This window comes from Plecotus auritus (genome assembly GCF_963455305.1).
Source record: "Plecotus auritus genome assembly, chromosome: 5".
In the NCBI taxonomy this organism is placed as follows: domain Eukaryota; kingdom Metazoa; phylum Chordata; class Mammalia; order Chiroptera; family Vespertilionidae; genus Plecotus; species Plecotus auritus.
Window position 1 is genome coordinate 109,712,998 of NC_137776.1, and position 16,492 is coordinate 109,729,489.

Consider the following 16,492-nt stretch of genomic DNA (forward strand, 5'->3'; position numbering starts at 1 on the left):
AGTCGCTGGTCCTCAGGATCAGCATCAACACGTGATTTATATTTTCCCTCCCGGAGGACTGACGTGTGGACCTGCCTGGAAGTCTGCAGGTTGGCTAGAGCCAGTGGTTGGCAAACCGCGGCTTGCGAGCCACATGCGACCGACACCCCCACTTCTTCTAACACCACTTCTTCAAAATAGACTCGCCCAGGCCGAAAACCAACTTCTGTGCATGGGCCACGAAGTTTCAATCGTACTGTACGTGTGCGCCCGCATGCGGTATTTTGTGGAAGAGCCACACTCAAGAGGCCAAAGAGCCGCATGTGGCTCTCGAGCTGCGGTTTGCCGACCACTGGACTAGACCATCTCTTGAGGCCTTGGCCAGCCCTGTGGTTTTATACCCAGTGTAAAATGGTAGAATGACCAGATCACACCTGCTTTAAGGTAAAACTCAGAAGACAGTGGAGAGATGAAGGGAAGTTGACCTGGGTTTCCCTAGAAGCTTACAAAAGCTTTTCCCCTGAAAGAAACCCTGAACCATTAAGTAGTCACACAACATCCCTTCTCCCTGCAGCCCAGGCACCACCTCTCTGACCGGTGTCTCCATGGATTTACCGCTCTCAGACCCTTCACAGAGAGAGCAGGATGCGCGCTGGCCTGGCTCATGCACTGCTTTTGCAGCAGACCATACTACAGCCTCTGCCCAGCTTACGGGAGTCAGCCCAAGGCTGACTTTTGTTAAAGGCACGCTGAACCAATGCACTGTGGCCAGCGGCCTCCTAGGCAGCAGGGGTTGTGGACTGTAATTTCTCTTGGAAGGAAGTATGAGAAAGCATGCCAATTTGATATCCCTACAACAACACTTAAAAATAAGTTGTGAAGGTCTGCTTTGCTAGGGAGAGAAAGAACTGAGAAATCTAAGAGCCAAGTAGAAAAAAATGAAGAAAAGGAATACCAAGGAGAGATGTTTTAGAACTTAATAATATTCCAGCTACCTGGACTGGGTGGTGCACAAGGCTTCTCCATAATGAAAGCTCCTGAACTTAGCTCAGAATCTCTGGTAGAGGCTTAAACATATGCTACAGGGTTCCTGCTCCTGATTCTTTGGGGTCTAGAGAAGGTGTGTTGGGAATCTGTATTTCTAAAATATCCTCTAACGATTATGACATGCACCAGAATTTGAGAAAAACCCTACAGGAATTTTCAGTAAGAGGAGAATGAAAACGATAGAAAACCAAGCCTCATTCCTGGTCAGAAAATTCCTTCTCAGCTGCCTGTCATCTGCCCTGACTCTGGAGGATAATTGCAGAGAATGAGAAATTGGAAAACATTTTAAACCTTAATAATGATAATGGCAATCCTATCTAATAAAAGAGTAATATGTAAATTAACCGTCATTCCATGACAAAGATGGTGGCACCCATAGTGGCCGGGGTGGGATGCTGGCAGCGTCGCCCTGGCAATGCGAGCCCAGTGTCTGCACCCTGGCTGTGTGGAGGGAGGGGAGGTAAGGGGCCTCGGGCCAGAAGCAGAAGCCGAGAGCGCAGGGAGCACCAGGAATGCTGGGAATCATAGTTCTGGTGGCGGCCCCTGGACCGGAAGCTGAGAGTGTGGAGAGCACCAGGAATGCTGGGGATCATGGTTCTGGTGGCGAACATGTTGCTTGATCTCCTAGACACTCGAGGGAAGTGAGCCTGGAGCAAGTTACTGTTGTGGGTGGGGGATGGAGGGAAAGCAAAGGTGCGAGACGTAAGTCAGAGTGTGGAGGAAAAATTGAAAGGAAGATATCCTGCAACTTCTAGGAAATCTCCACCAATGGAGCAAAGAAAAAAAAAAGAGCTCTATTATTCTGTGAGCACCAAACCAGACTGGGCTAGGGTCTCACACAATTTGCTCATATGATTGCAAAGACAGACAGAAACTTCACTCTTTCATGTACACAGGCAGATACAATGCACAACATGCACATTTTCACGGAAGAGGACTTAACAGTACCATTTGCTATACACCCTTTGGTAAGTCACCTTTTTGGTGGCCATCTGTGTTAGTTAATTGCCATAATCAAGAGTAAAAATTAAAATTTTTCTATCTCTATGACAAGCAGGTCCTTACAACTTAGAACAAGGCAACTATCTATAATAGTAAAAGTGTAATATGAGGGGCAATGAGGCAGGCAGGCAGAGGCAGTTAGGGGTGATCAGGCAGGCAGAGTGGTTAGGGGCTATCAGGCAGAGGCGGTTAGGGGAGATTAAGCAGGCAGGCAGAGTGGTTAGGGGTGATGAGGCAGGCAGGCGAGCGGTTAGGGGTGATGAGGCAGGCAAGCAGAGTGGTTAGGGGCAATCAAGCAGGCCAGCAGGCAAGCGGTTAGGAGCCAGTGGTCCCGGATTGTTAGAGGGTGCAAGCAGGGCTGAAGGACCACCCCCTCCCCCCATGCATGAATTTCGTGCACTGGGCCTCTAGTAATAATAATAAATGGTATAACAAAAAGACAATTAGATTCTAGGAATGGAAAGGGATACAGTCATACAGGAGAAGAAAGGAACCCAAATTCTAATTAGGAATTTTCAAAGACAGTCTTGGGACTTCCAAAACAAAAAGGAGTAACAGGGACTGGGTTTACCCTCCCACCTGAAATACCTAGAAAAACTGGACAAAATATCAAGATGACAGGATACAAGGTCAATATAAAACCCCAGGTTTTCTCTGTATACCAGCTATGAACCACCAAAAGTTGAAATTTAAAAAAAAATGGTATTATAGGATCAAAAGTTATGAAATTCTGAGGAGTAAATCTGACATAGATGAACAATACAGGTACATTTGAAAAATACAAAACATTGCAGAGAGCAATTAAATAATCTCTAAATAAATTGACAGTTATGCTGTGTTTATGGGTCAAAATGTTAAAATTATTGTAGGATTTTGTAGGAACTGATAAGCTGACTCTAGAATTCACATGGAAATACAAGAATCTAGCAAAGCCATAACAACTTCTAAAAAGAAGAACAGCTCTGGTCAGTGTGACTCAGTTGGGTGTCATCCCGTGCACAATAAGGTTGCCAGTTTGATTCCTGGTCAGGTCACATGCCTGGGTTGCAGGCTTGATCACCAGTAGGAGGCATGCAGGAGACAGCTGATCCATCAATGTCTCTCTCTCTCTCTCTCTCTCTCTCTCTCTCTCTCTCTCTCTGTCTCGCTCTCTCTCTCTTTGCCTCTCCCTTCCTCTGTCTCTAAAAATCAATAAAAATATTTTAGAAAAAGAAGAACAAAGTTGGAGGACTAACACTACCTGATTTCAAGACCTATTTTAGAGCTACAATAATCAAGACATGATTTTGGTGTAAGATAAACAAACTGGTCAATGGAACAGAATTTGGAGTCTAGAAATGAGATGTATACATACATGGACAACTGATTTTTGAGAAAGGTGCAAGAGGTCAATAGGACTTCATCAAAATTAAGAACTCCAGCTCTTCAAAAGACACAGTTAAGAGAATAAAAAGACAAACCACAGTTTTGGAGAAAATATTTGCACATCATCTATATAATAAAAGCCTAAACGACCGTTATGGTGGAACAACCAGAATGATTGGTCACTATGATGCGCACTGACCACCAGGGGAAAGACGCTCAATGCAGAAGCTGCCCCCTGGTGGTCAGTATACTCCCACAGGGGGAGCGCCACTCAGCCAGAAGCTGGGTTCATGGCTGGCAAGAGCAGTGGGGGTGGCAGGAGCCTCTTCTGCCTCCGCAGCAGCGCTAAGGAGCAGTGAGCTGAGTGGTAAGGAGCAGTGAGCAGGGAGGTGGTAAGGAGCGAGGGGTCCCGGACTGCGAGAGGGCACAGGCCGGCTGAGGGAACACCCCCCCCCCCCCCCCCCCGCTCCTGCACAAATTTCGTGTACTGGGCCTCTAGTATATTTAATAAAAGACTTGTATCCATAATATGTAAAGAACTTTCAAAACTCAGTAAGAAAACAATCAATCCAATTTAAAAAATGGGCATGAGATTTGAACAGTTAACCAAGGAAGATGTATGGTTGGCAAGTAGGCATATGAAAAGATGCTCAACATCATTGTCATTATGGAAATGCAAGTTAAAAAATTGCAATGAGATACCACCATACAACTAATAGAACGGCCAAAATTAAAATGATTAACCATTTCAAGTGCTTGCTGAGATGCAGAGCAACCAGAACTTCCTTCCATGCACGGCTGCTGGGACCAAAAATGGTACAATGGCTTTGAAAAATAGTCTGGTAGTTTCTGAAAAAGTTAGCCACACACCTACCACATGACCCAGCCATTCCACTCCTACATATCTTCCCAAGAGAAATGAAAGCATATGTACATAGAGCTTGGCAGCTCCACACTAGAAACAATGTATTATGCATACAAGTAATTATACTGTGTGAAAGAGCAAAACAAGAGTACATACTGTATGATTCCATTATGTGGAATCCTAGGATACACAAACTAATCAACAATGACAAAAACAGACCAATGGTTGCCTGAGTTTGTGTGGGGTAGGAGAAAGAGAGATTCTAAAGGGGCATGAGGACGTTTGGAGGAGCATTGGATATGTTGATTATTTTGATTGTGAGGGTAGTTCATACATATGCCAAAACTTATCACATTGCATATTTTAAATGCATACAGTTTATTGTCTGTTAATTATTTATAATAATAAAAGCATAATATGCTAATTAGACTGAACAGCTGAATGACCTTCTGGACATCATTCTGGACAAAGCTGTGGTGGCGGGGGCCGAGGCAGAGGCGGTTAGGGGCAATTAGGCCGGCAAGCGAGCAGTTAGGGGTGATCAGGCAGGCATGCAGAGTGGTTGGGGTGATCAGGCAGACAGGCAGAGTGGTTGGGGTGATCAGGCAGGCAGGTGAGTGGTTAGGGGCAATGAGGCAGGTAGGCGAGTGGTAGGGGTGATGAGGCAGGCAGGCAGGCGAGCCAGTGATCCCAGATTGTGAGAGGGATGTCTGACTGCCGGTTTAGGCCCAATCCCACAGGGATACCTGTGGGATCGGGCTTAAACTGTCAGTCAGACATCCCCCGAGGGGTCCCAGATTGCGAGAGGGTGCAGGCCAGGCTGAGGGACCCCTCCCATGCAAGAATTTTGTGCACCGGGCCTCTAGTATCTTAATATAAAGCTTTCCTTAAAAAAGGAAGACCTTGTTAGGATCCTTAACTTCCTGTGACTCTTCCCAAGCAGCTGAGAGAATGGGTCTAGAGCAGAATGTGGCGACAAAGCAGGCTGGGCCCTTGGCTGGCCACACACACCAGTGGAAGCATCTTCCAGGACCCAGTCCACTTCAGCACCAGCTGAAGGCAGAAAATGTTCCAAAGGATGGCTCTGGCTGTGTCTGGACCATAATTAAAGCTGTAAATAACCCCAAATGAATTAAATCTCCCTGGCTAATGTGTCACTCCTAATGTGATCAGTAGGCCTCTGAATGAGAGCCTCAGCCTGCCTCAGAGGCAAAATTTTCCAAATGAAGTGAATTTAAACTGCTAAGTAATTGCAAACTTGGGGGCTTTATCACAAGAACAACTGTATTGTTCTTTGATTACTTGCTCAACTGGATTATTAGCTCATTATCATTACACCATTGGACTTTGATGTGATGCCCCTTGAAACATAAATAAAGAATTTTACAAGAGAGACCAACCAGCTTGGCCCAAGGGAGTTGTTGATTATCTTAACTTTCTGAGTATTTGGAGAATCTTAAAGGATACTTCATGAACAAATGAGTAGTCTGTGCCACTCATTTAAATAATTAGCAGCTTACTACCCTTGTGTTTGAAGACATCAATTTTTTTTAGTCCCAGGATCTAGGTTATGAACTTTGAGGTCATGCTATTAAACTGATCCCTTGTTAAACAGTTTTGACCTTGAGATGCAACCCCTTGTACCCGGGCAGACTCCTGGAGCAGAAAAGGAGAGGGAAAACATCTGCATTCTAGACTGTTTCTCATCAGTGTGAGATGGACATGCTGCTGGACCTCTCTGAGTCATGGACAGAAAGATTCAGTGGGCAAAGTATGAGCTTTGCAAGAAGGATCTACCTGCTGCGACTGTGCTCAGCTACTTATTCTCAGGCAAGTCATTGAACTACCTTGGATTTCACTTCCTCCCATCTTGAGCTTCTGGTGGTTCCAGGCGTGGCTGGCTACCTCTTAGAGTTGCTATGAAGATTGAATGTGGATGTGGTCAGTTATGTGAAACATTTTATACTCGTTAGAACTATTATTTCCTAATCTGAAAAATGAAGGAATTCAATCAGGGCATTTGAATAGTCCCTGCATTAGTTTCCTGAAGCTGCCATTATAAGGCACCACAGACTGGGTGACTTGAAACAACAGAAATTTGTTCTCTCACATTTCTGACGGCCAAGGTGTTGACAGGGCTGTGCTTCCTTCCAAGGCTCTAGGGGAGCATCTTCTTTGCCTCTTCCAGCGTCTGGTGGCTCCAGGAGTTCACTCACTTCCTGGCTGCATCACTCCAGCCCCTGCCTTCTCCTCTGTGTGACCCAAATCTCTCTGCCTTTCTCTTATAGGGCCCACCTGGGTAATCATGGATGAGCTCATCTCAACATCCTTAATTACATCCTTAATAAGACCTTTTTTCCAAATAAGGCCACATTTAGAAGTTCTGGGTGAACACATCTTTAGGAGGGGGGCCACCATTCAACCCACTACAATTCACTTTTGCATAATTGCCCTAACATTTTGTTCTGGATGTCAACATTTGGTCTAAACTTAAATCAGTTTGACTTGTATATTGAGTAGTATAAAAACTATGACCAGCCCTACCTAGTGTGGCTCAGCTGGTTGGGCATAGTCAGTTTGATTCCCAATTAGGGCACATGCCCTGGTTGTGGGCTCCATTCCCAGTAGGGGATGAGCAGGAGGCAGCCAATCAATGTTTCAGTCTCACTTGGATGTTTTTCTCCCTCACCCTCTCTCTATTCTCTCTCTCTAAAAATAAAAATTAAAAAATCTTTAAAAAGAGCTATGACCAAATATGACATTTTAATATTATCTGAGAATATATATTTTTGATGCCTCCATATAAAAATGCACTCAATAACTTGCCACTGTGAGAGTAGGGAATATACACTGAGTGGCCAGATTATTATGATCTCTGAAGGCATAATAATCTGGCCACTCAGTGTATATCCTATATAATAAAAGGCTAATATGCAAATTGTCCCCTTGACCAGGAGTTTGACCAGCAGGCAGGCCCACCAAGTGCCCATGTCCCCTTCCCCTGGCCAGGCTGGCTGGACCCCGCCCATTCACGAATTCATGCACCAGGCTTTATGCAAACTTGGGGGCTTTATCACAAGAAAAAATGTATTGTTCTTTGATTATTTGCTCAACTTGGACACACACACACACACACACACACACACACACACACACACACTGAGAGGCCAGATTATTATGCATTCAGAGATCATAATAATCTGGCCACTCAGTGTATATATAGGACAAAAACTTATTGATGACAAGTGGATGCCATCTAGACAAAAAATAACAGTTTCAAGCAAACTGTGGCACCATAACAACAACAAAAATTTGGCTAACAAGGAGTTGGTTTTAATTAAGGCAGTTGGAGGAGACTGTCACCACTGAGCCAAGTTTATTAGAATTGGTGTCCCTGAATTAGTGACTTTTGGATTTCTCCTTCAGCTGGCAGATGTCTGCTAGTCTAAAAAGCTACAGTAGAGGGTAGAAAGAGAAAGTTGTTAGAAAGAATGTTCCTCATAGACAACAGTGTCTCATTGTACTTCCTTTACAGATAGTCATTAAAATTATGCAACTATTGAGATGTCCCCATGTTCGCTGATCCTAATTTTAGAGATTGAGCCACTGAGGAGGTCTAGGAAATAGGATGTGTCATCAGAGCCACCACCATCAGATTTAATTCAGCATGAAATGGACCGCAGATGAACTAGTCTATTTTCAGACAATCTGTTGTAAAGAAATGATTAGGTCAATAGCATGAGTCATCGAGGTGGCCAGATTTCATATTACCTGCAGCCTGTGGACTAATAAGGTCAGGACAGACTCTCTCTCCCCCACCCCCTTGCTCTAGATTCTCCAAGGCAGAGACAAGGGAAGTTGCTGGGTTGTCATGTCCTCTCTGTACTTCCTGTGTCCCCTGGACCACTCCCTAGTTTCAGAACATTTACTCATCAATAGTTGGCTGACAGAAGAACCATATCTTCTCTGATGTCTGTTCCAGGAAAGTGGTGCATGTACAGCCAGTCTCTGCTTTCTGAGGGCTATGGAGGTGGTAGCCTGGACCTGGGAGAGCAAATTTCTGGCTCTGATAGTTGTGCTCTTGGGACTTGTGCTGTATGTCTTTAGTTTGCATTCTCCATCCTTCTCCAACTGCTGTAGGCCCTGGGAGGGTGACCTCTGTTTTCTAGTTGGGTGTGGCCAATGCAGAACCTCTGAAAGATAAAGTGAAGTCAGTGCATTTTATTCATGTCACTTCAGGGTCACCATAGAGTGGCCACATACCTCAACCCAAGTTCTCAGCTCCTGACTGGCAGCCCCCTCCATCCTTCCCTCTATGTGTGGGTTTTGTAACCTTCAGGCCTAGGGGTAATAATGGAGTTCTCCCAGTCCCTACTCACTCTGGTGTATTGGACCCTCTCTCTTATCTTACTTTGCCTCTGCCCATGGCCTTATCAACAGCCCCTTTAAGCAATTCTGAAACTTCCGTATTTTGAGTGTGCCATCGGTTTCCCATGGATACCTTAACTGATGCAGCTCCTTCATTTATAAAAATTACAAGATAATGTCCATCTTATGAAAACTTCAGGATTAAACAGGATAACACATAAAAAGCACTCAGCATAATAATGAATACATATTTATGTGCTCAGTAAATGATAGCTCAAGATCTATTTCAGAGTGGAGCAGATATTGTGCATCAATCCAAATGAATTCAATTCATTCCTACCAATATTTATTAGGTCCCCACTAGGGGCAAGTCATGGAACCAGCCATTTCCCAGGTTACAGAGATGCATTAGCAAATCAATCACAGCCTACTTCTTCAGAGAACTCACAACCAGCAGCTTCATTTATCTCTCTTTTCCCCCCCACATTCAATCATCACTTGGCAAATATTTATTGAGAGCCTATAGTTATCTGGGTCCTATGTTAATGATACTTGGGGATAAAACGGTTAATTAAAACAGAGACACCTCTGATCTTAGAGCAAGAACAGTCTAGTGTGGGAGGAAAGAGGCATCGATCATAATTACATCAGTGACTATGTTTTACAAACTGATACAAGGTTCTGAAGGAAGAAAAGTTGTTTCTGTAAACTACAAAACCTGGCCTGAACCCAGGTTTTTTGCTGATGACATGATATTGGCTATGGTAAACGGATGAGTAGGACTGAGCCAAGCAAAAGGCAGGTAGAGATGAATGTTACACTCAGAAAAAAACCCAAGTGCAAAGACCCTGTGGAGGGAAGGGCCACCATTCTTATGGACTAGAAATAGGCAAGGAGGGGCTGGTGGTGGAATATGTGAGAGATGAGCAGGGGCCAGACGACCCAGACTCTGTAGGCCAAGATCAACATTGTGGTATTTATTTAAAACAAACAACGCTACTGGGATATTTTAAACATGGGGGTTTCACGATCATTTCAAGGTTTGAAAAAATCACTTTAGCTGCAACAAAGAGAATAAGATAAATATGAGAAGAGCAGTTAGGAGGCTTTTGCCATAGTCTGGGTCAGTGGTGGGCAAACTGCGGCTCGTGAGTCACATGCGGCTCTTTGGCCCCTTGAGTGTGGCTCTTCCACAAAATACCACGGCCTGGGTGAGTCTATTTTGAAGAAGTGGCATTAGAAGAAGTTTAAGTTTAAAAAATTTGGCTCTCAAAAGAAATTTCAATCGTTGTACTGTTGATATTTGGCTCTGTTGACTAATGAGTTTGCCGACCACTGGTCTGGGTGAAAGGTGAGCCTGGACTGGAGGGGTACCAGAGGAACTGAAAAGAACTGTACCAATCTAAAAGACATTAAGAAGACAAAATGAACAAGCAATTTGGTGGTTGGTTACATACAGGGGATGAGGAAAGGAAGTATCAAAGAAAAATCCTACGTTTCTGTCTGACTGGTCATGTCATCATCCAAGAGATGAAATATTGGGTAAAGATTTGGTTTGGTGTGGAGGGGGTGAGAAGACCATAAGTACAGTCTTGAGTTTGGCATGCCTTTTGAGACATCTAGATGAAGAAATCAAGAAGCAGCTGGAACTGACGACACCAAATGTTGGTGAGGATGTGAAGCAACAGGAACTCTCATGCTGGTGGAAATGCAAAATGGTACAACCGCTCTGGAAGGCAGCTTGGTGGTTCATTACAAAATGAAAAATAGTCTTACCATACAATCTATCATTCACCCTCCTTGGTATTTACTCAAGGAGTTGAAAACTTATATCCACATAAACCTGCAGAAGGATGTTTATAGCAGCTTCTAAAACTTGGAAGCAACCAAGATGTCTTTCAGAATGGTTAAATAAAATGTGGTACTTCAAGACTATGGAATATTATTCAGCACTAAAAAGAATTTTCAAGCCATGAAAAGACATGGAGGAAACTCAATGCATATTACTAAGTGAAGGAAGCCAATCTGAAATTGCTACATTTGTGCAGGACTCCAACTCCATGGCATGCTGGAAAAGGCAAAACTATGGAGACAATAAAAGGATCAGGCGGGTAGTGGGAGGGATAAATAGGTAGAGCACAGACAATTTTTAAAGCAGTGAGAATGTTTTGTATAATATTATAATGATGAACATAGGTCATTATATGTTTGGTCCAAACCCTAGAATATATAACACAAGAGTGTACCATAATGTAATCTATGGACTTTGAGTGATAATATGTCAATATGGGTTCATCCTCAGTAACAAGTGTACCAGTCTGGTGAGTGAAGTTGATAATGGGATAGGCTATGCATGTGTGGGGTGAAGGGTATATGGGAAATCTCTATATCTTCCTCTCAATTTTGTTGTGGATCTAAAGCTGCTCTTAAAAAGTCTTTATAAAAATGAAGCAATTGGATATAGGAGTCTGGAGCTCCAAGGGGCAAACTGAGATGGAGATTGGAGTTTAGTAACCATTAGAAAATAGATAGTAACTAAAGCTATTGAATGGCGTTGGGAGACTACTTACTGACAGGGTCCATAAAGAACTCCAGAGAGGTACAAGGCAAAGCCAGAGGGTGTGTGACAAAGAAACCAAGAGAGTATTGCAAGAAAAGGGAGCAGTCAACAATATCTAATGTTCCTGAGAAGTCAAGAGGAGAACTGAAAAATGTCTGTTGAGTTTAGCAAAGTGAAAGTCATCAGTGACCCTGGAAAGAGTTCTTCTAAAGGGCAAATAGAAGTCAAAGCTAACTTGCAGTAGGATGAGGAAATGAAAGGGATTTTTATACTCACTGACCCTTTTTTTAATTTTCTCAAGAGATTTGACTGTGAAGTAGTAGCTGGAGAGAAAAAGGGGTCAAGGGAACATTTTGTTTGTTCTTTTAAGATGTGAGGGATTTGAACATAACTAGTAATAAGAGAGATCTATTTGAGAGGAGGGAGTTGAACAGGAGTAGACAGGTAAACAGTGGGACAGGTTTGCTGAGAAGGTAAGTGGGTGGCTCCAAAGCTTAGATGCAGGATTGGTGTTAGGAGGGAGGGAGGATCGGATGGGGACAGATATAGTGAGATTGCTAGCTAAAGCAAGAAAAGTTGAAAAGCTCCTACCTGAAGTTTTAATCAGTGAAGTTGGATGTGTGGGGCTAGAGGTTTGAGCATAGGTGAGTGAATCAATTGGAGAAATGTCCAACAGAGTTGAGGGCAAAGTATGGCTTTATGAACTGATAGTGAGCCCCATATATTCGGTTGGTGTGACTTGCCTAGAATGTCATTGAAATGAAGCCTTATGGGACCCATGCTGGAAAGTGCTGGAACAAAGAGAGTGTTGGATTAGGAAAAGGTAAAGAATGACTCCTTACTTTGTCTATGAACACTTCCACAATTATCTTGGGGAGACTTGATTCTGCCTTCCTCCTGGTTCCTAAGGTATCCAGGTATGGACCATCTGTCATCTGATACAATAGTTATTTGTATTTATGACACTCAACAAATATTTACTGAACCTACCATGCGCTGTCAAAGAATAAAATAAAGCCCATCAGAGTCATACTGAAATACAATAATAAGAATAATAGTAATAATAATAGCAACAAGTTGGGTTTATTTACTTGCACCATGGGAGGAAAGGCAAGCAGAAGTGCAGGCAGCTGTTTCGAACCAAGCAGGGCAGCATGGAAGAGGGAACAGGGGAGTTTCAGCTGAAATGTGGGGTTTGGTGATATGTGGTAGTGGCCTTAAATCTCCTGCCCAAGAGTTGGGTTATTTTTTCCCTGGGCAACGGGGAGCCATGAGAAGTTTTGTAATGAGAAGTGACAAGATCTGGCTGCCTTCAAGAGAAGCATTGAGGGCAGAGATAGAAGACGAAGGGACCAAGACCGGTGAGAAGGGAGGAGACAGGAGAGCTGCTTCAGAAGCAGAACAAAGGTGCCTGATTGGATATGGGGCCCAAGCATGTAGCAGGGCCAAGACTACTCTGAGATTTTGGGTCTGTGTGATCAGACAGGTGGCAATGTCATCTTGCCCAAATACTGTCCTCAGAGTTTCAGATTTATTCTACATAGTGCCTGAAGTGTAGGGGCCTCTGAGTAGATCAGAGTACCTATGAATTCAATCATTATAATTCTCCTTCCACATTGAAACCTTTATGAAGTCAAGACCCTGGTAGCTCAATTGGTTAGAGCATCATTCTGATACATCAAGGTTTCAGGTTTGGTTCCCAGTCAGGGCACATGTAGGAATAAACCAATGAATGCATAAACAAGTGGAATAACAAGTCTCTCTCTCTCTCCTTCCCTTCCTCCCTCTCTCTAAAAATCAATTTTAGAAAAAGACCATGGTAGAACAGAAGCCCTTGCCCTGATTCCTTTCAAGATCTCAGCTTCCACTGGTCTTTATTGACTCCCACCCAGAGAGTCATGGGAACCTCCTACTTGATTTCACTTCCTCCATTTTCTCTCTTCTTCAATCTGCCCTCAGTATTTCCTTTGGGAAACACAGAATCCCATAATGTGTCATTTGCCCCCTGCCTCAGTGGTGCTTCTCAAACTCTCTCTGGAGAAGGAACAGTTTTTTAAAAAGATTTCTAGTTCTGGCTGGTTGACTCAGTTGGTTGGGTATTGTCCCATGCACTGAAAGGTCTCTGGTTCGATTCCGGGTCAGGACACATTCCCCCGGTGGTGGGCTCAATCCCCAGTAGGGACGTACAGGAAGCAGCTGATCAGTGTTCCACTCTTACATTGATTGTTTCTCTCTCTCTCTCTCCCTCTCCCTTCCTCTGTCTCTAAATTATCAATAAAAATATTTAAAAATAAATAAATAAAAACATTTCTAATTCATCCTGGTCATTGTTTTTGTAAAATAAAATAAAAAGGAAATTCTAGGAAAATGAAATAAGAAAGACATAAATACAGGTTCCAATTTTTTATTATTAGATTTTTAAAAAATTATTATTCTGTCAAATTGCTATAACTTTTACTCTCAATTTCTGTATTTTTCGTTGGCGGATACAAATACTGCAGGCCAAACTACAGAACAACAGCCAAACTCCTTACTCTCATGCTCAATCCCTCTGCAGTCTCCAGACTTGCTGACTATTCTCACATTGAAATTCTCCATGTTGTCTTCCTGTGCTTTACTCACTGTCTCTCAAACTCACTTTCAGCTTTGTAGTGTTCCATTCTGGCTACCAAGCCTCCATACCTATCTAAAGCCTAACAATGATAGCAGCAGCAGCAGTTCTAGATTGAAAATCTAATTCCAGGCATTGGACTTTTATTCACGATTTCTTTGAATCTGTGTAATAGGTAAAGTGCTACCGTTTGTAATTATTTACATCTTTTATAAACTACAGCAGCTCTAGTGTTATCCCTACAACAACAATCATTGGCTAAGGAATAGTCCCCTATCTGAGCCAGTAAGAGTCCAACACTGGATTTTGGCTGGAACCAGGGGGGAAAGCTGAGCTGGTAGAACACAGGTCCGGAAATGCCCTGGCCATGCATGCTCCTTCAGGGGAGAGATGTCTGAGTGATGACACAGAGAAAAGGAAAGCTGACAGATGCAGAGGCAGACTCCTGCTCCTTGCCCAGTTCTAGTCTTTGCTTATTTGAGTGGATACTGTGACATGCCACCCAGTTCCTCACTGTAAACAAAGAACTTGTTCTCCAGCTCCTTGCAGAAGAGAGCCACCTCTCCCATGCCATGCCCCTTCCCAAAGCAGTCTGTAACCAATTGCAGGTTGGCATGGGATATAGGTCCTGGCCCCTTTACTCTGACTCAAGACAACTCTTATCCCAGCTTCGCAGGTCCTGACAGGACTGGCTGGGCCCTTTGTTGCCACTGCAACATCCCCCTCTGTCCCATCCTGCTGCTGCAAAAATCAGCCTGTTCCCAGGTTATCAGCAGGGATAAGAAAAGAAAGCTAATTCTTTAGAAAGGAGAATGGACCATTCCTATGACAAAGGCTGGAGCACATGGGGAAGAGGAGGGAATCACAGAAATAGAACAGGGTGTGGGAAGGAGCTGCAAGAAGTCAATGGGTCCAAAGCAGGAGGGGAAGCACTTCAAAACCTTGCTATATGAATATAATTGAAGGAACTGAAGATATTTAGTGGAGAAGTAAAGATTTATGAGGAATATGACAGCAGCCCTCGCATATTTCACAGGCAATCAAGTAGAAGATGGATTAAATTCATTCTGCTGGGTCTCCCTCTTCTGCCTTAACCCCCTACAGTCCATTTTCACATATTTAGATCAGGTCATATCACTCTCCAGTCAAACACCCTCCAGTGACTTCTCACCACACTATGAAGAGAACCCAAGTGTCTTGCTATGACCTGTGAAGTTCTTCATAATCTGCCCTTGCCTTCCTTCCCAAGTCCATCTCCTGTGGCTCTTCCATCTCCCACCCTTCTGGTCACACTGGCTATCTTCCTGCTGTTCCTTGAATATGCCAGCCCAAATGTACCTCAGGGCCTTTGCACCTGCTGCTTTCTTTGCTTTTTCTTCTATAAGTTCTTCTATGAGCTCTTCCTTTGTCCCATTCCTTCCAATGTCTGGTCTCTATATATATTATTGATTTCAGAGTGGAAGGGAGAGGGAGATAGAAACATCAATAATTAGAGAGAATATTGATTGGCTGCCTCCTGCATGCCCCACACTGGGGATTAAGCCCACAACCCAGGCATTTTCCCTGACCGGGAATCGAACTGTGACCTCCTGGTTCATAGGTCAATGTTCAACCACTGAGCCACGCCAGCTGGGCTGATGTCCAGTCTTAAATCAAAGTCATGTCCTAAGAACTCTTCCCCTGATTAGCTTGTACCTCAAAGCTGTTTTGTGCTCTTTGTAGCATTCTTTGCTCCCTGAAATGATTCTGTGTCTTTGTTTATTATGTGATTCTGTTTCCCGATTACCTATTTCACAAAGAATGTAAGCCTCAGATGGACAGAGATGTGTCTGTCCCATTTACCACCATAACCTCAGCATGTGATATGGTTTTGGCACATAGCAGGTGCTCACTAACTATTTGTTGAGTGAAAGAACAAATGAGCACAAGCTTAAGAAGTACCTCTAGAGCTAATGGGTGGACAATTCATAGAGCAGACTTTTTTTTTCCCCAAAAAAAGTTCTATTTTTTCCATTTGGTCCAAAGCATGGGAGAGGGCTCAGGGTGGTTAAAAGAATGGCTAATGGTTTTGGGGAGAGGCTCAGGCAAAAACCAGACACCAGGGAATGCACATGGGGCCCCTCAAAAGCCTCTGAGCTCCAAAGGCTCCTAGTCCTGCTTGAGGGTGAACTTTTCGAAGAGATACTTGCCCAGCCCAACCTGGGGGCTGGCCAGCCTATGGAGGTGAGTCAGATGGTCGCCCATCTTCTTGATGCATTTCACCTCTTCCTCCAGGAAGTGATTCTGCAGGAAGTCACCGAGCTGAGGGTCTGCAGGTAGAGCCCAGGGCCTGCAAGTCCAAAGGGCCTGGTTCAGGTTCCTCTCCAAGGCCAAGGCAGCTTCTCTGTAATCCTGAGTTTTGCCCACTCATCTTGGGGAGGCAGCAGCACATCCTGGAAGAGAATGCAGCCACCGTGCTGGTTTTGCATCTCTAAGAGATGCTCAGCGCCCTCTCACTTCTGCTTCTCCGTCAACTCGTGGAAGAAGTGGACCACGCCCTGGAGAGCCACATCATCACTGTGGAAATAGAAGCCCAGAGAGAGTAGGTGTGGGTGCCTGCAGAGGCAGGCTGCCAGACGGTTGACGGCAGCTTCCTCCTCAGTGGAATAATTCTGAAGAATTTCAGCAATAAGAAGTTAAGTAAAAAAACAAACCA